The 25,011-nt window shown below is 45.1% G+C and overlaps 2 protein-coding genes and 1 long non-coding RNA gene across 10 annotated transcripts in view; 1 reads left to right on the top strand and 2 right to left on the bottom strand.

Moving 5' to 3' along the window:
* Nucleotides 1–25,011, top strand: part of IL27RA (interleukin 27 receptor subunit alpha) — an 818,781-nt gene that overhangs the window by 528,972 nt on the left and 264,798 nt on the right. The gene's annotated exons all lie outside the window — the stretch shown is intronic.
* The window catches only part of TUBB4A (tubulin beta 4A class IVa), a 217,215-nt gene that overhangs the window by 90,536 nt on the left and 101,668 nt on the right, over nt 1–25,011 (bottom strand). The window lies entirely within an intron of this gene.
* Nucleotides 13,293–25,011, bottom strand: part of LOC310835249 — a 42,242-nt gene continuing 30,523 nt past the window's right edge. The window contains exons 3-5 of one of the 7 annotated variants that reach the window (XR_014559446.1): nt 16,113–16,276; nt 15,572–15,847; nt 13,293–15,478 (exon numbers count right to left, since the gene is read on the bottom strand). This is a non-coding gene — a long non-coding RNA (uncharacterized lncRNA). Of the gene's footprint in view, nt 15,479–15,571; nt 15,848–16,112; nt 16,277–17,080; nt 17,284–17,935; nt 18,096–18,273; nt 18,609–22,639; nt 23,162–25,011 lie in introns of those variants that run through there. The other 6 variants (XR_014559447.1, XR_014559448.1, XR_014559449.1 and 3 more) reach the window with 6 other exon arrangements.

The raw sequence follows: 25,011 nt of genomic DNA, 5'->3' as shown, positions 1-25,011 counted from the left end.
TTGCGCGCTCCTCCTGCTGCACGCAACCAAAAACAGTGCTTGTAGGGTTTGTGGGCAACCCCTACAATAACAGTCTGGTTTGTGCGGATGGTGTAGTAGTGGAACAATTCTTCCCAAGGGAGCCAAGTTGAGCTGGAACTTCCAAACCACAGGACAACTATTATACAGTAGCAGAAACAGATTGAAAATAAACTCAAGGGCACCCAGTGGTTTCCTGAATGAATGAGTTTCATTGCTGCCAAAGGAGAAAACTTTGGCTATTCAGATCAACAGCAGAGGTGCAACTCATTTTGGAAAAGTTCAGACTTGGAACTTAGACAGTTTGATGCCTGAGGTATGAAATATGAAAGATACATATTCTGCCTAATAATAATAATATTTCATTTATACCCCAGTCATCTGGCTGGGTTGCCCAAGCCACTCTGAGCAGCTTCCAAGACATAAAAACATAATAAAACATCAAACATTAATAGTAACAATCTGATCCAATACATCACTTTCACTACTTGGGCCGACCTTGATGCCGAAATCTAGAATCACCTGAGCTCTGCAAGTCCAGCTTTCTGCCAATTGAAGTGCAGAGTGTTTGAGGACCGGGACATTCACAGGGAAACCAAAATACTTGTTTACAAAGCTATTGTACTACCAACCTTACTGTATGCTTGTAAAGCATGGACCACTTATAAATGCCATCTCCAACTCCTTGAAAGATTCCATCAAAGGTGTCTCTGAAAATTTTTACACATCACTTGGGAAGACAGACGAACTAACGCCAGTGTACTGAAAGAAGCAAAGATAACCTGTGTCAAAGCAATGGTTCTTCAACATCTACTTTGTTGGACTGGTCATGTTGTGCGGATGCCTGGTTGTCATCTTCCAAAGCAACTACTCTATTCCGAACTTTAAAATGGAAAGCGGAATGTTGGTGGTCAACCAAAGAGGTTTAAAGACTCTCTCAAGGCAAATCTAATGGAATGTAGTATAAACACCGGCAACTGGGAAACACTGGCCTGCGAGCGCTCCAGCTGAAGAACAGCCTTTACCAAAGGTGTCATGGGCTTTGAAGACACTCAAACTCAGGACACGAGGGAGAAACGTGCTAAGAGGAAGGCACGCTTGGCAAACCCTCACTGCGATTAACTCCCACCTGGAAACCTAGGTCCCGCTGTGGAAGGACATGTGGATCCAGAATTGGCCTCCACAGTCACTTATGGACTCACTGCTAAAACCCTGTTTTGGAAGACAATATTACTTGGCTATGAGTGATCGCCAAAGAAGAAGATACTTGAAAAGCTGTGGGTAATGCCTGGGAGAACCCCAGATGCAAGGGATGTAACTAAGTAAGTTTTCCAGTGGCTAGCCTGGTGGTGGTGGGAGTTCTGGTGCCCTGAATCGCTCCTTTCCTCTTCCTGGAAGAAATGGAGGCAGAATAAACCATGCAGACAATAAACAATGCAAGTTATGCAAAACCGGAAAACATGCCCGATGTGTACAATACAGTGGTACCTCAGGTTGCATACTCTTCAGGTTACATACGCTTCAGGTTACAGACTCTGCTAACCCAGAAATAGTGCTTCAGGTTAAGAACTTTGCTTCAGGATGAGAACAGAAATTGTGCTCCGGCGGCGCGGCAGCAGCAGGAGGCCCCATTAGCTAAAGTGGTGCTTCAGGTTAAGAACAGTTTCAGGTTAAGAATGGACCTCCGGAATGAATTAAATACTTAACCCGAGGTACCACTGTATATGCCGGATGCAGAATTCAGTATTTCCTGATGCAGAATTTGGGTTACCTTGGCACAGAATTTGTCCTTTCGAGCACAGAGTGCTCCCAGTCCTGTAGGAAGCGCCTGGCCGCATCCTGCTTTAAGTTATTTCATTTCAGTGGTTTTAATCACAATCAACTCCTACCTTGCAATCTCCCATGAGTTGTATTTTTGCCGCATCATGGGTCACCTTTGATCTGGAGACTGTGCCACCCTCTGTCCCCTCCAAAAAAAGCTTTGCCTCAGGCAGTAGTTAATTTTAAATGGATACATTTAAAATAATTAACATCAGTTAATAATAATTTAGTATAATTAACATCAATTGAAAACTTTCCTATTCCAGCAGAGTTTTATGGGATTTAATTACCTGGCTGGCGTTTGCCTGCTCCCGATGTATTTAATTGCTGTGATTTATTTAATCTCCTCCTCTTACTTGCATTCTGCATTGCTGATGGTCCCTTTCTGGTTTTGCAGTTTTTATTGGCTCCCTTCATGGCCGAAGGGTTTTAAATAAGCAAACAAAGAGTTATGGAGTTTGGCATGCCTGCCTGCTAGAGAGAGTCCTGGGGCACCTTTAACAGAAGAATATTTCTTGTGGCATTTGTAGACTTTGTAAGTGACGGGCATTGCAGTCTTGCCCAAAACAACATGTGAAAGAAGCCATTGCCTCGTCCCATCAACCTTAAGCAGCAAAAACACCTGCTTCAGAGTCTTTCTCGATGTTGGAGTTGAGCTTGCCTTGCTTCAACTTAGGGCCAGATTTAGGTTTGATGAGGCCCTAAGCTACTGAAGGTAATGGGGCGCTTTATATGTCCAGCTGTCCTTTGTCAACAACAAATCGTCGCTGATTTTTTGTGTTGAATATATGCTGTTATGTTAAAACTATGGTTTTCCCAGTAGTGATGTATGGAAGTGAGAGCTGGACCATAAAGAAGGCTGATCGCCGAAGAATTGATGCTTTTGAATTATGGTGCTGGAGGAGACTCTTGAGAGTCCGATGGACTGCAAGAAGATCAAACCTCTCCATTCTGAAGGAAATCAGCCCTGAGTGCTCACTGGAAGGACAGATCCTGAAGCTGAGGCTCCAATACTTTGGCCACCTCATGAGAAGAGAAGACTCCCTGGAAAAGACCCTGATTGTTGGGAAAGATTGAGGACACAAGGAGAAGGGGACGACAGAGGACAAGATGGTTGGATGGTGTTCTTGAAGCTACCAACATGAGTTTGACAAACTGCAGGAGGCAGTGGAAGACAGGAGTGCCTGGCATGCTCTGGTCCATGGGTTCACGAAGAGTCGGACACGACTAAACGACTAAACAACAACATATGCTGTTATGGTAATTTATGAACCTAATAGGTATCTAAAGTCATTTGCACATAATAAAATAGGATAGGCACTCTATATCACAAATATAGCACAAATTCGACCCACAGCTGTGAGGCATTCGCGAGTTTTTTTGCGGAGAAAGTCCTGTTGCTCCGCCGTGACCTCCCTGCCAATTTAGATACAGTGGCTCAACTGGAGGCCCCTCGACTGACTTCAGGTCCAGTGTTGGACCATTTCGATCGGATACTCCCTACTGATGTGGATAGATTCCTCCAAGTTGGTAGGCCCACCACCTGCCTGCTTGATCCGTGCCCGTCTTGGCTGATTAGGGAGTGTCCAGATGTTGTCCCTTGACACGGGGACATTCCCAGGGGAATTGAAGGAAGCAGTGGTGTTTCCACTCTTAAAAAAAACTTCATTAGATCCCTTAGACCTATCCAATTACTGCCCAGTTTCAAATCTTCCATACCTGGGTAAGGTAATTGAGAGAGCAGTTGCTGAACAGCTTGGTAGGTTTCTGGAGGAAACATCGGCATTAGATCCATTTCAGTCTGGTTTCCGTCCTGGTTTTGGGACGGAGATGGCTCTGGTTGCCCTAACAGATGATCTCCGTAGACAACTGGATCGAGGCGGGTCAGGACTGCTGATCCTTTCAGATTTGTCAGCAGCCTTTGACATGGTCGATCATGATCTTCTGGACCACCGCCTTGCAGACGTAGGGATACAGGGCATAGCCCGTAACTGGTTGTGCTCTTTTATCTCTGGTCGGGGACAGAGGGTGGCACTAGGGAGGGAAATGTCGTCGCGCCACTCCTTGGTGTGTGGAGTGCCGCAGGGCGCAATTCTCTCGCCGATGCTTTTTAACATTTTTATGCGCCCCCTTGCCCAGATTATCTGGAGCTTTGGGCTGGGCTGTCACCAATATGCTGATGACACTCAGCTCTATCTGCTGATGGATGGCCACACTGACTCGGCCCCGAACACACTGACCAGATGCTTGGAAGCTGTGGCTGGATGGTTTCGTGGGAGCCGATTGAAACTAAATCCTTCGAAGACAGAGGTCCTATGGCTAGGTCGGGATGGCATGGGGATGAGGGACCAACTCCCTTCTCTTGCGGGGGCCCAATTAGTGCCATTGCCTTCCGTTAAGAGTTTGGGTGTAATCCTTGATGCCTCCCTTTCCATGGAGGCGCAAGTTACAGCAACAGCCAAGGCGACATTTTTCCACCTTCGCCGCATCAAGCAATTGGTCCCTTACCTTTCCCGCCCCGACCTGGCCACAGTGATCCATGCGACGGTCATCTCCAGGCTTGACTACTGTAATTCGCTCTACGCGGGGCTGCCCTTGAAGCTGTCCCAGAAACTCCAGCGGGTACAGAATGCTGCAGCGAGGCTCCTCACGGGGTCTCTGCCATGGGAGCATATTCACCCAGTGCTTTTCAAGCTGCACTGGCTCCCGGTGGAGTACAGGGTCAGATTTAAGGTGCTGCTTTTGACCTTTAAAGCCCTTCACGGCCTAGGACCCTCGTACCTACGGGACCACCTCTCCTGGTATGCCCCACGGAGAGCCTCAAGGTCCATAAATAACAACACCCTAGTGGTCCCAGGCCCTAAAGAAGTTAGATTGGCTTCAACCAGAGACAGGGCCTTTTCAACTCTGGCTCCGGTCTGGTGGAACGCTCTGCCTCATGAGACCAGGGCCCTGCAGGATCTGATTTCTTTCCGCAGGGCCTGTAAGACAGAGTTGTTCCGCCTGGCCTTTGGCTTGGAGCCAATTTGATTCCCTCCCTCCCTCTCTCTTTTTTCCCTCTTTCTTTTCTTTCTCCTCCTGCGATGAGGCTACATTTTAATATTTTAATGTTCCATTATTTTAATGTATTTTATTTTTGTTTTTAAGTTGTAACCATTCATCTTGTTTTTATTATTGCTTGTAAGCCGCTCTGAGCCCGGCCTTGGCTGGGGAGGGCGGGGTATAAATAAAAAATTATTATTATTATTATTATTATTATTATTATTATTATTATTATTATATATAGGAATGAGCAAACCAGTGATATTTTAGGGAGCAGGCTAGCAGGTGGGGCCCATTACTTACATGATAGGAGCCTACGCAACACAAAACACTGTTGTTGTGTGTAGGTTTTATTTTATTTGTTTTTTATCTTATATTTCGGAAATGTACATTAAGGTTTTTTTCCCTTTAAATTTTTTGGGGGGCCCCAAGAGAGTGGGGCCCTAAGCTATAGCTTGTTTAAAGGTAAAGGGACCCCTGACCATTAGGTGCAGTCGTGTCTGACTCTGGGGTTGCAGCGCTCATCTCGCTTTATTGGCCGAGGGAGCTGGTGTACAGCTTCCAGGTCATGTGGCCAGCATGACTAAGCTGCTTCTGGCGAACCAGAGCAGCGCACGGAAACGCTGTTTACCTTCCCGCTGGAGCGGTACCTATTTATCTACTTGCACTTTGACGTGCTTTCGAACTGCTAGGTTGGCAGGAGCTGGAACCGAACCCCCGTCGCAGGGATTCAAACCGCCGACCTTCTGATCAGCAAGTTCTGATCACCCGCGTCCCCATAGCTTGTTTAGTTTATGTGTAAACCTGGCACTGCTTCAACAAATAATACCTTAAAACTCTGACAATCCAGCTACTGGGGAAATGATTTTCCTTAAGGAAGGCATGAGCAGAACCATACTGATCACTTCAGAACTTAACATGAGTCTAGCCCATCTTCACGTTTCAATTGCTGCACAGGTGCTCAATGTACCACTTTTTTAAATAGAATATTTATTAAGGTTTTTAATAATAATACAATCAATATAAAAATAAAATAAAAAATAGTAACAAAAATACAAAAGTAAAAATAATTAAAAAAAAGAAACATGCAAATTTTCCATTTCTCATTTTCCTTTAACATGTTTCCCGGACCTCCTCATACCTCCCTTTTTTGTATTCCAATTCAAATTGTTAGTTCAGCAAATCCTTGCCATTAAGTTTTAACCTGTTTCTGAGCCTGTTTCTCATATTCCCTTAAAGCATTACAGCTGGAAACCACTTAATTTCTATCCAACATCATTCTAACATTCATTAATCAATGTACCACTTTTTGCCCTCTGTTGCATGATGTGACTACTTAATTCCATTTTTGAAGCTCATGGGAAATTCTCCAGACTGGCCAACCTAAAAGCAGAGAGCATTTTACATGGGGCAAAAAGGAATGTTGTCTTACTTATTTTTCTTTGCCAAACCTTTATTAGGCATTGCAAATATAGGCCATCATAAAAACGTCCATGTATAAAATTTTAAAATATTTACAAATAACCAGCCATGTAAAAATATGTAATAACAAGGATTTTCATTGGGGTTTCCTCCCACTAAATAGTGCCATTCACCACTCTAAGAGATGCTATTGATAAAAACTCTTGCAAGCCACCCTTGTAGTTACTTCTGAGTTAATGTCAGACAGATAGAAACTGATATTTTCATTATGCCATGATGTTAGACTACCCAGAAAAGGGGATAGCACGTGTTTGTGTAGCTGGTTGTACAATGGACAGTAGAAAAGAATATGTTCTACTGTGCCTGGCACATTCAAAAAACATCTGCAATGTCTATCATTTCTGGGGATGCTTAAATATCTGCCCTTGACAAAAGCTGAGGGGGAAATATTCAGTTGGGCTAATGTAAAGGCCCTGCATTGGACTGCAATTATTAATTTTGAAATATAAGTGACCCTGTTATCTATCGGTTTTAAACCATAAAATTTGGGGCAGCAAATTGTATTTACAGTTGACTGAATGTTTTGTTTTTCAATGTCCCTTAATCTGATTTGAATATTATAATAAATATATTGAACACTTGAATTATACAAGAGTTCCAAGTCAATACCAATAGTTCTGATTTTGCTAGGTAAGCATTGGAACTATCTGGATTTATAAGAGTTTGACATTAGAAAATGTCAGAAATAAAGTCCATGCTTGTGTGCTCTGTACCCAGGCAGAACCTGTGACCAATCTCACTAAATTAAATCATATCTGACTTTAAGGATTTAAACATAGACCAGATGGAGGCTGAGCGCCCTCTGCTGCCCGTTTGTTTAACATGCCTTTCTCTTAGCTTATAAATTGGAGCAGGCTGTAATTCTGCTGTCTCTTATCTATGTTAAATGTAGTGTTATAAGAAAAAATAACCCCTCTATCTCCCTTATGGGGTTTCTAGAGCCCCATACAGACTCAGGAAAGTCTCTATTGGTTGGAGAGAAGAAACAGAGGCCAAGAAGAGTATCTGGAAGCTAGGCAGCTAATAAGCCTAATCTTTATTAATAGAAAATAAAAGGTAAACGGTAAAGGACCCCTGGACGGTTAAGTCCAGTCAAAGGCAACTATGGGGTTGTGGCACTCATCTAGCTTTCAGGCCGAGAGAGCTGGTGTTTGTCCATAGACAGCTTTCCAGGTCATGTGACCAGAATGACTAAACCGCTATTGGTGCATGGAGGACCGTGATGAGTGCCAGAGCGCATGAAAATGCCATTTACCTTCCCACCACAGTGGTACCTATTTATCTACTTGCGCTGGCATGCTTTTGAACTGCTAGGTTGGCAGGAGCTGGGACCGAGCAACGGGAGCTCACCCCGTCGTGGGGATTCGAACCGCCAACCTTCCAGTCGGCAAGCCCAATAGGCTCAGTGATTTAGACCACAGCGCCACCCGCATCCTAATAGAAAATAAGCTGTTGCAACAGGGTCCCCACACACAGAAGGGGACACCCAGAAGAAAAGGAAACCAGAATTTTTATACCTTTTGATCCACAGTCGGATCTCCTCACGGCCTGGCCTACAAGAACATCAGTCATACATCATACAAAGGAGGGACATCGGATAGAGTTACAGGTAAGATTTACAGGTAAGTCATTGACACCTCAGGTGTCTGTGGGTTTTTATTTAGCATTTATACAACCCTTAAAATGGAGAGACGGGCATGGATGGGTTTCAGTCTGTTGCCTCAAAAATGTCTTCCTCCCAGTTCCTGGTTTTTTTGCTTACATCCTAATATCGAAAACATGCTAACAATTACTTGTTATTGTCTTTTGCAGGAACAAACAGTGGGGAACACATCCTTAGGAATGTGAAAAGGAAGTATCAAAGGAGCGTCTCAAGAAAGTCCAAGACTTGGGGGGGGGGGTTGTAGCTTAGCAACGTATAAAATATATAGACTTAAATCATCACCTTATTCCTTATCTAAATAATAAACTTTATTGTTTTACCTACAGTGGGTTCTTTGGTTTATATACATACAGTGGTACCTTGGTTCTCAAACGCCTTGTTACTCAAACAACTTGGAACCCAAACACTGCAAACCCAGAAGTGTTCCAATTTGTGAACGTGTTCTGTTTTGAGTGTTACGCTTCCCATTTGAGGTCTGTCAGTTTTTGCAGCTTTTTGTTTTGTTTTTGTGACTGTGTGGAAACCAGTTCAGCTACTGATTGTGTGACTGCAGTACGTTGTTCATTGCTTTCATTTTATGGATCAACGGTCTTGTTAGATAGCAAAATTCATGTTAAATTGCTGTTTTAGGGGTTGTTTTTAAAAGTCTGGAACGGATGAATCCATTTTGAATTACTTTCTATGGGAAAGTTCGCCTTGGTTTTCAAACGTTTTGGTTTTGGAATGGACTTCTAGAATGGATTAAGTTTGAGAACCAAGGTACCACTGTACTATGTAGAGATGACGCAAGGGCATCATTCAATGTTTGTGTGGGAACACCACTTGACAGCTTATGAATGGAGTGGATTGACATTGTGAATTTGTCAAAACAAAATAAAAAAATTCCTTCCAGTAGCACCTTAAAGACCAACTAAGTTAGTTCTAGGTATGAGCTTTCGTGTGCATGCACACTTCTTCAGCAGATACACATTGTGAATTGGTGTTATTCATTATCGACACAGTAGATGGTGCTGTGGAGCTGATCAGAGCTTTCATCGCTTGTAAAAGGGAAAAAAACCACATCTACTGCTTCTATAATGAGTGACACCAGTTCACAATGTCAATCCACTCCCTTCAGTGGATGGCGAGGGCTCATTCATGAGCCGTCAAGTGGTGTTTCCCGAAACACATTGCATGATGCCCTTCCATGATTTACATAGTATGTATATATTAGTGTGTTTGAGCATATAAACTATGCAGACTGGGGTGCTTGTCTTGAGAAGAGCTTGGAATAATTTTTTGGGGGGGAGGGGAGCATATTTGCCTCACTCTTCAAGCCCCCCTCCCATGCTCTGAGTGGCTTACAAAGGTCAAAAGCGAGGCAGCCCTTGTCTTCAGGTTTGCACTCTAAAAGGCGTGGCACAAAAGGAAAAGGGGTTGGGAGGGACGAGGGGGAGAGCAGTGCACCAGCTAAAGTTGGCAATGGACACTCTGAGCCACTGAGATCACCGAGAATGGCTGCTGTTAGATGACTGTTGATAGGAGAGAGGACTCTGATGGAGCTGGTTTCTTGGAAAAGCGGATGGGAGCCAGCTTCCCTTTGTTCCCTCTGCTGCAGCTATATGTGGCTATATTTGGAAAGATCATCTCAGTAAGTGATGAGGCAATGGTAGTTAACCACTAAAGGGAAAACACACAATTAACCTTGGCCAAATGTCAAACAATGAGTGAAAAATCTTATCATCTTATCTGTGCCAGTTCTGCCTTCTCTTAAAGCAAGCTTAGGGGAGCAGGAACACCTCTTTCAAATTGCCATTGTGGTCATTAAGAACCAGAGAAAAGCTGCTGGCTGGTGAGCATAGATGTGCCGCTTTAAGTCTGAGCCATACCTTTTATTTTCAGATGCCAAGGAGCTGCTTCAAGGGCAGATTTAAGCTGGTTGATCCATGCTGGAGCAAAGGCTTCATCCCTTCCAGGACCAGCAAAGTGAGGTGAAGGCCTCTTGTGACATGTGCTGGGGCAGTGCCTCCTAAACCCCTGGCTGTTCCCCTCTAAGAAAAGTCGTTGCATAGATTTGGCCTGTTTCCCCGTCTTTTCCACATGACAAAAATGGTGCATTGCTGTTGATCGTGGGGAAATGTGTATTTTGAAATGGAATATCTTCAGGCGGGGGGGGGGGGAGAAGTTGATAAGGCGTTTGTGTATTTGTTTTATGTATTTATTTTATCTGAAATATTTTCATTTTACCTTTCTGCCTGATGACAAACCTTCACGGTGCCTGACAGTAACGTGGGGGGGGGGGGGGCACAAGGAACATAATAAAGGCAGTAGAGGCTACAGTGCACAATGTCTTCATTTGTTGGCCTATTAAAGAATTTATTCTGTGGTTGCAATTTGAAATATCAGCTAAGTAAACACATGTCTATCAGGAGCTGCAGGTCAAAGACACTGGGATGGGGAAATAGTGGCTGTACAGATGTTGTTGGCAGTTGCCCAACAGTCCCAGCCAGAGTGGCCGAAGGTCAGAAGAGGAGGGGAAGATCACTTAAACTGGCCAATTTTGTTTTGAAAAATAAACATCCATAAACCTAATATATCCGCAGACTGGTGAAAAATCACCCCTCCATGGCTGCTCTATTCTACAAAATAAAAATGTTTCGTCTATGCATGTTATGTACTGATGTTCTCACCCTGGGCCAGCAGGGGGATACTGTAGATAGTTATGCAAATGAAGGATCGAAAGTAACGGTCAGTGATTGGATAGTTTGTATGCAAATGAAGGATCGAAAAGTGACGTTCTGTGATTGGATAGTTTTAGAAAGTTACAACAGTTACAATTGTTCTCGAGCTCTATATAAGCAGGCTGACTGAGCTCCTCAGTTAGTTCTGCTCCAGCTTACAAATAAAGAGCTGCTTTGGAAGAATCGCTGTGTCATCTGATATGTTCGCCCACAACTTAACAATGCACACTTCTTTTTTAAAATATGTGAATAACATACTATGTAAGGTAAAGGTCCATTAGGTCCAGTCGTGGCCGACTCTGGGGTTGCAGCGCTCATCTCGCTTCTGGGTCATGTGGCCAGCATGACTAAGCCGCTTCTGGCGAACCAGAGCAGTGCATGGAAACGCCGTTTACCTTCCCACCAGAGCAGTACCTATTTATCTACTTGCACTTCATGCTTTCAAACTGCTAGGTTGGCAGGAGCAGGAACCAAGCAACAGGAGCTCACCCCGTCGCGGGGATTCGAACTGCCAGCCTTCTGATCGGCAAGTCCTAGGCTCTGTGCTTTAACCCACAGCGCCACCTGCGTCCCCAACATACTATGTAGCTCAGTCCTAATATAAATGATAGTGGCAGCCTTGAGCCTCTTTCTCAGGAAAGCATCTCTGCAGAGCTGGTTTGATTGAGGTTGCAATGAGACACATCTGGGTGTGTAAGCAAACACATACAGACAACAGCCTTCCTTACTCATTGGCTCTGCTGCTGAGGTGTTATGGAATGTTCATGAAGATTGCAATGACCCACAAGTTTAAAAAACCTGGCAGAACATGAGATGAAGGGTTGTTTGTAAGAAGGGATGGCAGAGAAAGGAAGAAGCAGTATCAAGTGTTGCGTTTGGGCAAATCATTCTTTGGTTCTTGTTTTTCTCTTTGCACATTTCTGCATCTGTTTTCTTTGTGGGAAGATAAAATGTCATTTAGTTAGAAAGGTTTTGATTACAGTGGTACCTTGGGTTACAGATGCTTCAGGTTACAGACTCCGCTAACCCAGAAATAGTACCTCGGGTTAAGAACTTTGCTTCAGGATGAGAACGGAAGTCCCCAAAAGAAAGCTTAGCCAAGTAAAATCTAAACTGAAAATTCAGAAAAATCCCAAGATGAAGATTTTAAGGATAATCACCAAAACAAAAAAACCACGTGACAACTGGAGGAGCAAAGAGAAAATGAAGGAATATGAAAGGGATAAATCAGGTTTTGCTTACTTTTCAAACTAACTAGCCCTGAGAGTGGCATCTAGCATCTGTAAGACTCTCTTAGGATGAGTGTGCCAAGATTTTGGGGAATAGCAAGTGCTGCAAATAGCAGCAGAAGCTGCAGCAACAGCAAAATACATTCATCATGGGTCAGAGTATTTTACCTAATTTGAAGCTATGGGGGAATTGCAGAAGATGGGCACCAAAATATTGTTGAGGGTTTTTTCGTTCCTTGAGCTGTTTCTAAATCAATAAGGTCCCAAACATGCCCACATTTTAGGAAGAGAAAAACCACAAGCAAATTGAAGTTGACTTTGCCAATTCCAGTGTGGAAAAGCAAAGAAGGCATTTGGAGGATGAAGCTGCTGATGGCAATGATAAGAAAGAGGTGGCTTGTCTTTGGCTCCTGTGGAAGAGGAAATGCAGAGCAACTGTTCAGGGACGTAGCAACTCCAGGACCCTGTGTGAAAGTGTATTATTTTTCTGAGGAAAGCTCTTCCTGGGTGACCTTGGGCCGGTCACTGCCTCTTAGCCTAACCTACCTCACAGGGTTGTTGTGAGGATGAAATAATGAGGGGGACCATTATACCACCTGTGCAGAAAATTATGTAAAATATGGGAAATAGACCTCAAAAGGTAATGATGCAAACAGGGCAGGCAAAACAATCACCAGTACACAATGTGGCTGTGACTGCAATAACTCAATAACTCTCATTACAGCCTACAGTTTCACTGAAAAATTCATACGCTGCAACCGTGTTTTTGGATTTTAAAAATTGTTTTATTTCTGCTAAGCAACTTCTAGGAAAAGCTATTTAGTTCATAGCTCACACAGCATTGACTCTATATTAAACCTTGGATCATCTCCAGTACTTGTTTTCAAGGTGATACTTTTAAAATAACGATTTAAAAACTAGATCTAACTAATTGCTTGTTTTGCCTTTAACATCTCACTTGTTCAAGGAAGGTAACTATCAAATACTCTTGACTTTTCAGAGGTGGCAACACACACAAATACCTAACAAGTGATGTCTGAATGCTAGATCATAATGATAGTAACAATACAGATGCGTTCTGAATTAATGGCATCTAGGCGAACATCTCTTGCTTCACTGAAAATAAAATTTATATTGTGTTCCATCTGCAGCTCTTTCTGCTAAGGCTCTTTTTGGTCACGATACAACCATCACACCACCTTCAGCTCATTGGATGAAAGGTAGGATATAAATGTAGTGACACATAAAATACAGATGAAGGTTCCCAAGGGGCCTGTACTGAGCAATCCTGTTCATTCAATCATTTTTTTTCAGAAGAGAAGAGAACTTGAAAAACCAATGTGGTCATCATCTGTGCTTCCAATCGAAGGAACTTCTGCCATCAGGGTGCCACTACAGAGTAGGTCCTATTCTGTGTTACCACAATGAGGTTCACCTGCTGGTAGGACAAACTAGTGTTTCTGGATCTCAGGCTAGAGAGGAAATCTCTATTGTGTTCCATCTGCGACTCTTTGTGCTAAGACTCTTTCAGGTTGCGGTGACTGAATCGTCAGAAGAAGCCCTATTTTGTGTCACCACGAGGCTCACCTGCAGGTGGAACACTCCTTTTGCTCCAGCTCCTCTTTCCTTCACACTTCCCAGAGTTCACTGTACCTGAAGTGAGAGTCACCTGCATTTGGGCTGTGCTGCTTTAGGTAAGTTCACATTCTACCACTCAGTGGCCTTTTCTCAAGACAATTTTTTCTGTATCGGTCTCTCCTTTTTCCCATTTTGTTTGTGGTGGTGTCTTCAAAGGTCTCTCCAAATAGCTCGCAACCCTCAAATGAAGCCAGCTCCTCCAGCAGAGTCCCAGAAGTCATGGTGGTAAGAAAAGCTATTTGTTTTTTTGAAATTCATTTTCTGTAGGATTGGTGGAAGGTGGCTGGGGAGAAACTAGTGACTCTAGATCGCAGACCACGAATGGGATCCGCAGGACACAATGTCACCCTCAGATGGACAAACAAAAGGGTGAACAGTCTTGCTTCTTTCATACCAATCTTAATGGCAGAGATTTAAGTCTGAATCTCATCTCTCTGTTGTGCCCCTCTAGATCAAAGGCTCATCCAGCTTCAAACAAGAATGGCAGTCAAAATGGCATTCCATGACTGAAGGACATTTAGGTGAGTATGCCTTCCTAGGCTAGGGAGAAAGTCTCTTACTGTGTTCTGTCTGCAACACATTGTGCAAAGACTCTTTCAGGTTGCGGTGACTGAGTTGTCAGAAGAGGCCCTATTCTGTGTCACCACAATGAGGCTCACCTGCAGGTAGGAGAAGACGTCTTCTTTTGTCGCAGCTCTTCAAGTTTTCAAGAGTTCACTGTACCTGAAGTGAGAGTCACCTGCATTTGGACTGTGCTGCTTTAGGTAAGTTCACATTCCACTACTCAGTGGTCTTTTTTTTCAAGACCATGTTTTTTGTATTGGTCTCTCCTTTTCCCCGTTTTCTTTTCTGGTGGTCTCTTCACAGGTATCTCCAAAGAGCTCCCAACCCTCAAATGAAGCCAGCTCTTCCAGCTGCATCCCAGAAGTCATGGTGGTAAGAAAAGGATCGCCTGCAGGTAGGAGAACACTTCTTCTATTGTTCCATCTCTTCTTTCCTTCAGGCTTCCCAGAGTATGCCTTTCTTGGCTAGGGAGAAAATCTCTACTGTGTTCTGTCTGCAATTCATTGTGCCAAAACTCTTATCGGGTTGCGGTGACCGAGTTGTCAGAAGAGGCCCTATTCCATGTTACCACATGGAGGCTCACCTGCAGGTGAGAGAACACTTTTATTCCAGCTCCTCTTTCCTTCAAGTTTTCAAGAGTTCACTGTACCTGAAGTGAGAGTCACCTGCATTTGGGCTGTGCTGCTTTAGGTAAGTTCACATTCCACCACTCAGTGGTCTTTTTTCAAGACAATGTTTTTTGTATTGGTGTCTCCTTTTTCCCATTTTCTTTTCTGTTGCTCTCTCCAGAGCTCTTCTTAACATCTTAAGATTTTCTTTTTCCCTGTGAATGTTCTCTCAGGTTTTGCTTTTCCCCTTGTTGCATTGCTCAAAAAAAAGCAAAAGACACTGGTGGTTGGTACTCCTGGTTCCCAGGACAGAGTTCAAGCCCCTGCGGTGTCCATGCTTTCTTCCAATGCAACTGCTATCCCTCTCTGTCTCGCTATCCCTCTCTACCCCACATTGCTCAAATAACGACTGGCTCCCTTTTTCTTAAGCCAAAGTATTAGCATGGGAGGGGGGTGACTTCTGTGACTGAGCTTGAATTTTAACTCCACCATTGCACCAAAGGACCATTTCAAGCACCACGGCAATGTGCTGTTGCTGGGAAGATGCTCACTTGATGCATCACTGGTGTGTGTCTAAGTCAGCTGGATTCAGTACCTACTTCCCCTCCTAGCGTTCCGACTCACTGGTGTGAGAAGTCTCTCTATGCATCTTGTCTGCCTGCATTCCAGACACTACTGGAGGAGCAATTCTCCCTGCAAAGGTAACCTTATGGGGGAAACATGCTGTGGAGCTTGCTATGTAGGATGGTGTTTATGTTTTTTAACAATTCATGATCAATTGCTTACCAATCTTCTGTCAGTAAATGGTGGATCATGAAGCAAGGAGAATTGGGGAGAGATCTTGGCAGATGCAACTTTGTTGACAACTTTGTGTGATGCAGGTGCAGATGCAACTTTGATGACAGATGTTCTGGCAACTTAGAAAGTTCAGTGTCTATGTTTGCTTGCTTTCAGATTGGCAGGTACAACCAAACTATTGTGCAAGGAGGCCTCTGTTTCAAGGCTAGATTTGATGTGCTTTCTCATAACGGTGAGTCTGTTTTTGGAGGTCACGTGGCAAGCCTGCAAATTAAAAATATATTTTTGAAATAAAAAGTGTCAACAGAGGGATTTCCAGTGCAACCTTATGCTTATCTACTCTGGAGTAAACCCAAATTGGTTCAAAGGGACCTATTCCCAGCTAAGTGTATGTAGGATGGTAGCCTTTATAATGCATCAGACTTGGTCTACTTCTGCTGAAGGGGACGTAAAAATTCTTGAGTAGATATAGGATGCAAAGATTTTTAATAAACTTGAGGCATGAGCCTCAAGTTAAGTGCAGTCATACCTCGGGTTGAAGTTGCTTCAGGCTGAGCGCTTTCGGGTTGCGCTCCGCGGCGACACAGAAATAACGAAATGTTGGCCCACGGGCAGCACCCCCTTGGGACACTAACTGCTCACTTCTGGCAGTGCCCCCGCAGGCGGCTAGCCCCACCCCCGGGTGCACAGCACCTCTGGAAACACGATAAATAGGTATTCCTATTTTTCTGTAGGGTGAGCCCAGTCCTGGACTTTGTACAAGGTCCACAGCCCCGGATTCCTTTAACAGAATACCCTTAAGATTGGAGGGGCAGGTGATGGCCACACTTCCCCTCCTCCATCATAATATCAACCAGTGCCTAACCATCAAACCTTACAAAGTTGTGACAGTTACTACAAGGTAGGCGAAAACCAAATGACCCAATGTCAATTTGCCAAGTGGAAAAATTCCTACCAGGCCCCTCAAAGGCGACCAACCGAGGTCCATAGCAAGGCCAAATTTGAAACCTGAAAATAGGGAGGGAAAAGAGATTGAGGAAATGAGTCAAGAGTGATGTTAAAGAGGGTTGCTGTCCAGAGGACGATTGGGAAGGAGGAGGAGAAGCCGCCTTGTCGGTAGATCAGGTGACCCTAGCACCTGTGCGCCATGACTGCGCTGCCGCCCCCTAAGTATCGGAAGACTCTCTCGTGCAACGCGGGCGCGATGCAGTGGAGGGCATGTTGCTCCAGAGCTTGGGTGCAGAAGACGTAGGCCAAGATGCCGAGCCGGAAAGCTGCACATCGCTAAATAGAGAGAGCCTGGGACGTACCAGGCAGCTCCTCAGACTCATCATGGGTCTGAGACCCACTGGAAGCAGTGGCTGCAGTGTCAGGAATAAAATCAGAGGTAGACTCAGGGTCTGCATCTTGGCTCACGTTCTCAGGCCTAAACTGCTGCATCAAGGTATCCAATTCAGCAAAAAAACTGGTGCATCACCCATGGGTCTTTTGCCATACCTGCCAATGCTGACTCCAGTGGCCCTACTGCCTGCCCTGCAAGTGAGGAACCCCTTCCTTACTGGGCTGACTGGGACCGGGTCCTGGTAGCTAGAGCACATTTCGACCCAGTGCCAGCAGCAGTGGATGCCTGGTTCTTCTTGGGAGCCATGAGACAACCCCAATCACAGTTCTAGAACTACCACCGAAAAAACCTGTTGCCCTGATTGAAACATATCTGAACATTCTGAAATCCCCCCCCCCCTTTCCTGGGAAGGGCACCAAGAGTCCCAAGACAGCTTTCTGTTCATGCTCAGAGGAACTCATGGGGCAGGACTCTGGAAGGAGGGATCTGGAAGGGGTATATGTTGTTTTTAAGGGATGGCATCCAATTTCGTTGCACTTGTGCAATGTTGCACTTGTGTAATGACAATAAAGAATCTATCTATCTATCTATCTATCTATCTATCTATCTATCTATCTATCTATATACTTGTGCACAGGACTGTGAACTTCGTGCATGCTTTTGTGAACTATCACACTTGCTCCTTCTACCAGTTCATGGATGGTAGAAATAAAAGTCATTTCTCCGAAACTATTCCTTGAGTGTCTGTTGACTCCCACTTCCCTTTTCCAGGCGCAATATTTTTCCCACCCGAGGGCAAAGCCTCATAAGGCTACACGACCAAATGGCGGCCCACAGCCAAGCTTCGCAGACCTGTAGAATATAGATCGTTTGCCCACTTTAAAAATGGCCGCCGTAACCGTTAACCGTAAACGGTAAACCGTAAACAGAGCTTGGTGGCCAAAAACACGGACGTCTCAGGAGAGCAAAAGCAGGTGGGCGAAGAAATAATAATAAAAAATTATTTATGCCTCGCCCAGAGCGGCTAACACCAATGAGTTAACTGCCAGGAAAGGAAGGGAAGCTCGCTATGAGGAAGTCCCGCAGCCGGCTGCACAACACAGCAAAAGCCGGTGGGCGAAAAAAGGGTTAACTGTCAGGAAAAGAAATCAACTGCCCCCCCCCCCCCGCCAAAAAAAGAAAGCTCCGTGAAATTAAGCCGCTTCGCTCTCCCAAAGCAAGCAAAGACCGACCGGCGCCCAGCAGGCAAAGCGAGCTCCGTGGAGGGAGGAGGAAATGGAGCAAAGGGACTGGATGGGATGCAGGGAAGGAGGGGGACACACACACACACACACACACACACACACACAACCTGAGGTCTGAGGAAAGGTCCCAGTGGCTGCGCAGAGCCACGAAGCAGCCCCTTCCTCACTCACCCACACAGCTGCTGGGCAACCTAAGAGTAGGGGGAGGTGTAATGAGGGCTCCAATGGGCGGCTCTCCCTCCCGTGGCAGAGCGGCTAAGGGCGCCCCCAGACCTGCTCTCCGCTGTAGCTCGGGGGTTGGGGCAGCAGCTCTCCCCGCAGCGGCCGAGGGAGCCAAGCCCCAGCGGGAGAGACCGAGGAAGGCAGAAGCCGGCAGCTGGAGGAAGCTCTCCGGCTCGCGCCTCGGTTTAAATGGGGCCCGGCCACGCCCCCCAGCCAGCGGATTGGCTGGCAGGCGAAGGAGGGGGCCGGGAAGGGGGAGTTCAGGTTCAGGGCTGCCAAGAGAAAAGTAGAAACTCTTTAGGTTTGCCACGACTACGGCTAGGATGTTACCTGCCCAAAGATAGAAAAGGGAAGAAATACCAGCTAAAGAAGAAGGGCTACAAAAAAAGGAAGGAATATGCTGAAAAGGCGAAATTAACAGAAAAACTATGAGACAAAGACAAAAGAGAATTAAAAAAAAAAAAGACTGGGAACCATTTCAGAAACAATGTAAAGAAAAGGACTCAGGAGTAGGGTTTGAGAAAACACTTGCAGTTAACAGAAATAAATATAAAAACTATAAAGATGATGTTAAAACGATAAGAGATAACAAGAATATACAGAATCCATATGACGACAGAAGCAAATAGGGGAAGTCAATATGGGGGAAAAACCAGAAGAAAATAAATATAAAAACTATATATACTATCAAAAACTATGAAAATAAATATAAAAACTATAAAGATAACAATAACCTGTGAGAATCCATACAAAGATAGAAGAAAGCAAGCAGGGGAAGTCAATATGGGGGGAAAACAGAAGAGAAGGTTGAGGGAAGTCGGGGGGAGGGGGGAAACTGGGGAAATGTACGCCTTTTATTATGATGATTTGATATGTTGTAATATGATAAAAATGTAAAACTCAATAAAAACTTTTTTTAAAAAAAGGAATGCCTAGAATCATTCACCGCTTGGAGATTGCAGTGGCATGCAACAATATGCTCCAACAGACACGGTCTGGCACTTGTTCTGGCAAAGATACTGTAGTATCTTGGGTTACAGACGCTTCTGGTTACAGACTCCGCTAACCCAGCAATAGTCCCTCGGGTTAAGAACTTTGCTTCAGGATGAGGCCCCATTAGCTAAAGTGCTACCCCAGGTTAAGAACAGTTTCAGGTTAAGAACGGACCTCCAGAACAAATCACTGTATTTTTCACTCTATAGGATGCACCCGACCACAGTGGCGTAGCGTGGGTTGTCAGCACCCGGGGCAAGGCAAGTAATTTGCGCCCCCTAACCCCTAACCTTCCGTCGCTGCCAGCTTCTTCTTGCTGCTGCCTGGTCTGGTCGGGTGTGGTTCTCTCCCACGCTGAGCGCTGCGCTGGGCGGCCGCTGCACTGTCCCTCCCCCAGATAGTCCCTCGCTCTCTCTCCGCACCGCACGCCTGGCACCCACCCCCTCCACAGTGGGCAGCGACCCGGCGGCTCGGATCGGATTCGCACAGCCAGCACTGCAGTGAGAGTGAGTGAGCCAGGTAGGGGCAGAGAGCTGCGGGTGCAAGTGCGCCCCCCCAGATGTTGCGCCCGGTGCGGCCGGCCCCCCCTGCACCCCCCACACTACGCCACTGCCCGACCATAGGACGCACCTTGTTTTAGAGGGGGAAAACAAGAAAAAAAATTCCTCCTTCCCTGCGCAGTGCCCCTTCAGCGAAGCAGCAGGAGAAACGGAGCCCCTTCCATTTCGCCTCCCGCTTCGCTGAAGGGGTTATGCGCAGAGAGGGAAAGCTGCGCAGCGCCTCTCCAGCGAAGCAAACCAGCGGTGCGCACCGACCCCTCTTGCTCTCCAGGCTTCATCGAAAGCAATGCAAAGCCTCCGGAGCGCGGCTGGAGTGCTCCCACTGCGCTTCGGAGGCTTCGCGTTTCAATCGCTGAAGCCATGGAGCCTGCATTCGCTCCATAAGACGCACACACATTTCCCCTTAATATTTTTTTGGGGGGAAGTGTGTCTTATAGAGCGGAAAATATGGTAAGTTCTTAACCCGAGGTATCCCGAGGGCTTCTGGATAGATGTTAGGGGGTTCCTTTTTCATGTCCCCTCAGTGTGCACACATATATCATACATGAACTAGAGTCCTTCAGGTTTCAGTTCCCTCTCTTTGGTCTTCGGAAGTTAAATCTAAATTCATCTAACACACCCCATCTGCAGAAGGGCTTCAGTGAAAGTCCCTCCTTCATGTGGGGGCAGCCTTCTCTCTGCTTGTCAGTGATGGGAAGTGTTAAGTTGTGGGTTGACATAGCAGCCGACACAGCGATTTCTCCAAGTAGCTCTTTATTTTGTAAGCTGGAATAGAACTGACTGCAAACAGCTCAGCCGGCCTGCTTTTATAGGCAGCCGGCTGTCAACATTGTAGCAACAACAGCCCAGAGTTCCCGCCTAAAATAACTGACGTGGACCTGAGTGAAAACTATCTACAGACCTGAGTGAAAACTATATACAGTATCCCCCTGCTAGCCCAGGGTGAAACTTCACTACATAACAGGAAGAGTCCAGCTTCCTTCCTTCCAGCAAGGTGTGCAGGCCGCTGTGGAGCAGGACTGAGGGAACAGCTCCCTGCCTGCAGGACTGATTTCTGAGTAAACACACATCTCTTTGAAGGCCCCCGGGGATCGTCCTCACCCCCAAGTGCGCAGCATGGGTGCCGCTCCGGGTACAAGAGCACCCAGCTCCGCCACTGCTGCCACCTTAGCTAGGCCCAAGGTCCCAAGCCAGCCCTTCTTCCCATAGCTTTTCCCTTAGCCCTTTTTCACGGTGGTCACGCAAGAGTGTGATGGGTTAATAAGTGGCAAGAAGTGATGAGAATTCACTCCCCAATCCAACATCTGCAGTCCTAAAAACATGAAGGGGTAAGGCCAATAGAATATACCAGCACCAATTTCTAAGTAAACACACATCTGTTTGAAGGTTTATTCTAGTGTGGGTCAAGATGAAATGGCGAGGGAGTCACCTTAAGATGATGAAAGGAGCAGTGTGAAGCACACTTCTTTATTTCCAGAATGTATTAATGTGGGAAGAAAATACTAATTCTTCACCCAAGCCCTGCAATGATTGCATGCTGAAAATGAACACATTTGCACCCACTGGATTAATGCTGCAAGGGACTTTTTTATGTGTCATTATGACCAACAGGTGGTGGAGGGAGCGAGTCACAGTCCAGGGAGTGAGCCTGTCCCTGGCTATGCTACTGGTGTTGGCCCTCTCACTGGTCAAAGCTGAAGGAGTTAAGGGGCAGAAGGATTAGGAAAGAGACCCAGCTGGGGAAGGTGAAACAGGTTTGTAAACAGGACTGAAACCAGTTTAGGTTAGATTTATAAAGTAAACAAAGGGATTTTACTCTTCTGAAAAAGTACTGTTTATAACTTTAAAAGGAGGTACAATTAAATTTCACCTGTGAGCTTACACACACACACACACACACACACACACACACACGGTATCTGTCTAAAAAGTATTAGGAGAGGCAATAATTTTTAAATCAAAGGGAAACGGAAAGAAAATAGAAGACCAAATAATTAATCCTAATCAAAGAGGGACAGTCAATTGTGGACCAGTGGCGCAGCAAGGTTAGGTGGTAGCCGGTGTGGACTTTTTTGTCTCAACCCCCCCCCCCCCACAAACACATTGAAATTGAAATCTGTCAAAGAGAGCCATGCAGGTGATCTCGATCTTGGGTGCAGATCCTGCCTTCTCGCCCTCCCTCCCTCCACCCCCCCTCTACCAGAGAGAGCCGGAGGATCTGGAGGGTGGCAATGTGAGAATGGACCTTTTAGTGGTGACCCCCTGTTTGTGGAATGTTCTGGCACCATCATTATATAAAAATCATTTCTAAGCAGGCCTTTGCCTCTCAATTATCTTTGGCCTTGAGTGGGTGGAATGTTTTAATCCTGCCTTTTAGAAATAGGATTTTCCTTTATTTTTTCTTTTATGCTGCTTTCAATGTATGTGTTTGTAGGTACATATATTGAAAGTTGCTTTGAATTACCATGGTAAAAAAGACCAATAAATTTAAATAATAATAATAATAATTCACTATGTCCTTTTGAACAGAATGATACAGAGCACACTTAAATACTGTGCTAAGCTAACTGTCCCAGAACCATGCACTCCCTCAAACTGGGTTGTATGAAAATAAACTCTGAACATAACCTCATATAGGCCCTGTTCTAAGAGCTGCATTAACTGCCAGTTCATTTCTGGGTCCAATTTTTCGTACTCGAGTGTTTTAAGCCCTAAATAACTTAGGCCCCACATTTAGCTGAAAGACCTCCTCCTTTCCTGCAGAACCTCACAGGTGTTAAGATCAGCAGAGGGGAAGCTCTTGGGAGTTTCACAGCCCTTGCGATTTGGGGGTGGGCGTGGCCCAGAAGATGGTATTCTCTGTGGAATCCCCTAAATTGTGGAATTCCCTCCTCACAGATATGCATGTGGCTTTGGGCAAAAGATGGAGATGAACCTTGGAGATGTGGGTTTTCAGGGCCCACTCTGTCCCGTTGATTGTTAACTGTTTTAACTGTTTAAAAATTTGAATTTTAAATTGCAACCAACCCTGGGACCTGTTGGTAAAGGCTGTGTAATTAATGACGACGAGTATAACAACAGCAATATGAAATAGTAGAAATTGCTTTAGGAATGTGCTTTTTTGGGTCACAAACACTAGTAATCAAGAGGAAAGGAGAGGAAAATTTTCATGTTCAGAAGTCATCATGATTTCCAGCACTTATTCTGCTCTGATACCTATAGTTGTTGGTTTAGGTGGGGGGGGGGGGGAGAAGGCGGGAGGTAGTTTATTCCCATGAAAGTAGACTTGCTTCAAGAGTTAAGCAACAAACTGCTGACATATTTCTTTTCATTTCCACCATACTTTTCTGCCAGAAAGGCTCTCAAAGCAGTTTACAACAAAAACGCAATCCATACAAACAGTGGATTATTTTGATTAAGCTGGTTATTTGGATATTGTGTTCTTAGAACCAATTCCTTGTTGGTGGGCAAGCTCCCCTCCTGCAATTTCCATCATCTGACCTTCAGAAGCATAATACCAAGAAATAGCACTCCAGGGATGGTGACTTTACCCTATATAAGAGTGCAAAGTTCTATGAAACAATTCGGTATTCTTTCTTTCCTTCTCTCTTCTTTTAAAAAGTACTCTTTGGGTCAGACATATTTTATCAAATAAAAACAAAGGAACAAAATTTTAGGGGAGTTAAAGGGTTAAAACAGGCTAGACATCCACTTGCTTGGGAAGTTGTTTTGGTCTCCTTCTCCCTACCCCACCCCTCCATTCATCCTATTAGTAACTGGATTAACTTTAAAGTATTCCATTCTAGATTAAAAATGTGCATGTTCATTCAAACATCCTTAAGAATAATACTTGTGAGTTTCTGCTTGGCATTCCTACTTATGCTGCTGAGTAAGATTTACTAAAACCCAGTTAACAATTATATAGTTAAAACAATAGGCATCTATGATGAAATACTACGTTTTCTCCCCCCCCCCCCCACACACACACATTGCAGGAGGCTGGCCCTCAGGATTCCTCCCAACTCTACCATTCTATGATTCTATAGGACAAGATACTATCCTACATATGCTTGTTTGAGTTTATTTATTTTATCAAATTTATACACTGCTTGATGGTAAAAACTCCCAAAGTGGTTTACAAGAGATAAGCCAGTAAAAGCAAGCAAAAATCACCATCGTACTTTAAAACACACAAAAGTTAAAATAATAAAACAGATTAAAATGAACGCAACTTTCTAAGCATCTGGGTAAGTTTGTCTAAATAAGGAAGGTTTTTTTAACAGGTTCAGAAAAGAGAACTGTGAATGTGTGTGTGTATGCGCGCACGCTCCCCAGTTGTTGTTGCACTACAACTTCCATCATCCCTAGCTCCTAGTACCAGGGGTCAGGGATGATGGGAGTTGTAGCTCAACAACACCTGAAGGCTGAAGTGTGGGGCTGGTGTGTATATACACACCCACCCACCCCAGGTTTCCCTGCCCCTTTTAGCCACTGGGAGCCAGCTAGGAGTGTCCATATCACACACACTCAGACACTCAAGTAGAGGAAATCCTTCCCTATAAAGGACCAATATTTGAAGTGGGGCAGAATGGTGGGTGCTCCTAGCTGGCTCCCAGTGGCTCAAAGAGGCAGGGGGTAAACCCCTCTATTGATGGAACCCAGTGGCAAGAAGCAGGGGTTGGGGGTGGGGGGTTGGCTAGAGCTTTAAAATAAAGAGGCACGTCTTCTCCATCCAATATGAGGGTCCCTATTCCACACAGAGGTGGTTTTGGGGGTGTTACAATCTGAAGGTGGGGGGAGTGGCGGAAGGAGAGGAATCCAATGCAAGCATGAAAATGATGGCCTTGGAGTGACCTGTGTGTTTGTGTGTTTAGAGGAGGCATGGGCTAAGACTCTTTCAGGTTGCAGTGACTGAGTTGTCAGAAGAGGCCCTATTCTGTGTCACCATAATGAGGCTCACTTGCAGGTAGGAGAACACTTCTTTTATTCCAGCTCTTCTTTTCTTCAAGTTTCCAAGAGTTCAGTGTACAGTGAAGGGAGAGTCACCTGCATTTGGACTGTGCTGCT

The sequence above is a fragment of the Podarcis gaigeae genome (genome assembly GCF_964106915.1).
Source record: "Podarcis gaigeae genome assembly, chromosome: 17".
Taxonomy (NCBI): Eukaryota; Metazoa; Chordata; class Lepidosauria; order Squamata; family Lacertidae; genus Podarcis; species Podarcis gaigeae.
This window is presented reverse-complemented; position numbering and strand designations above follow the sequence as displayed.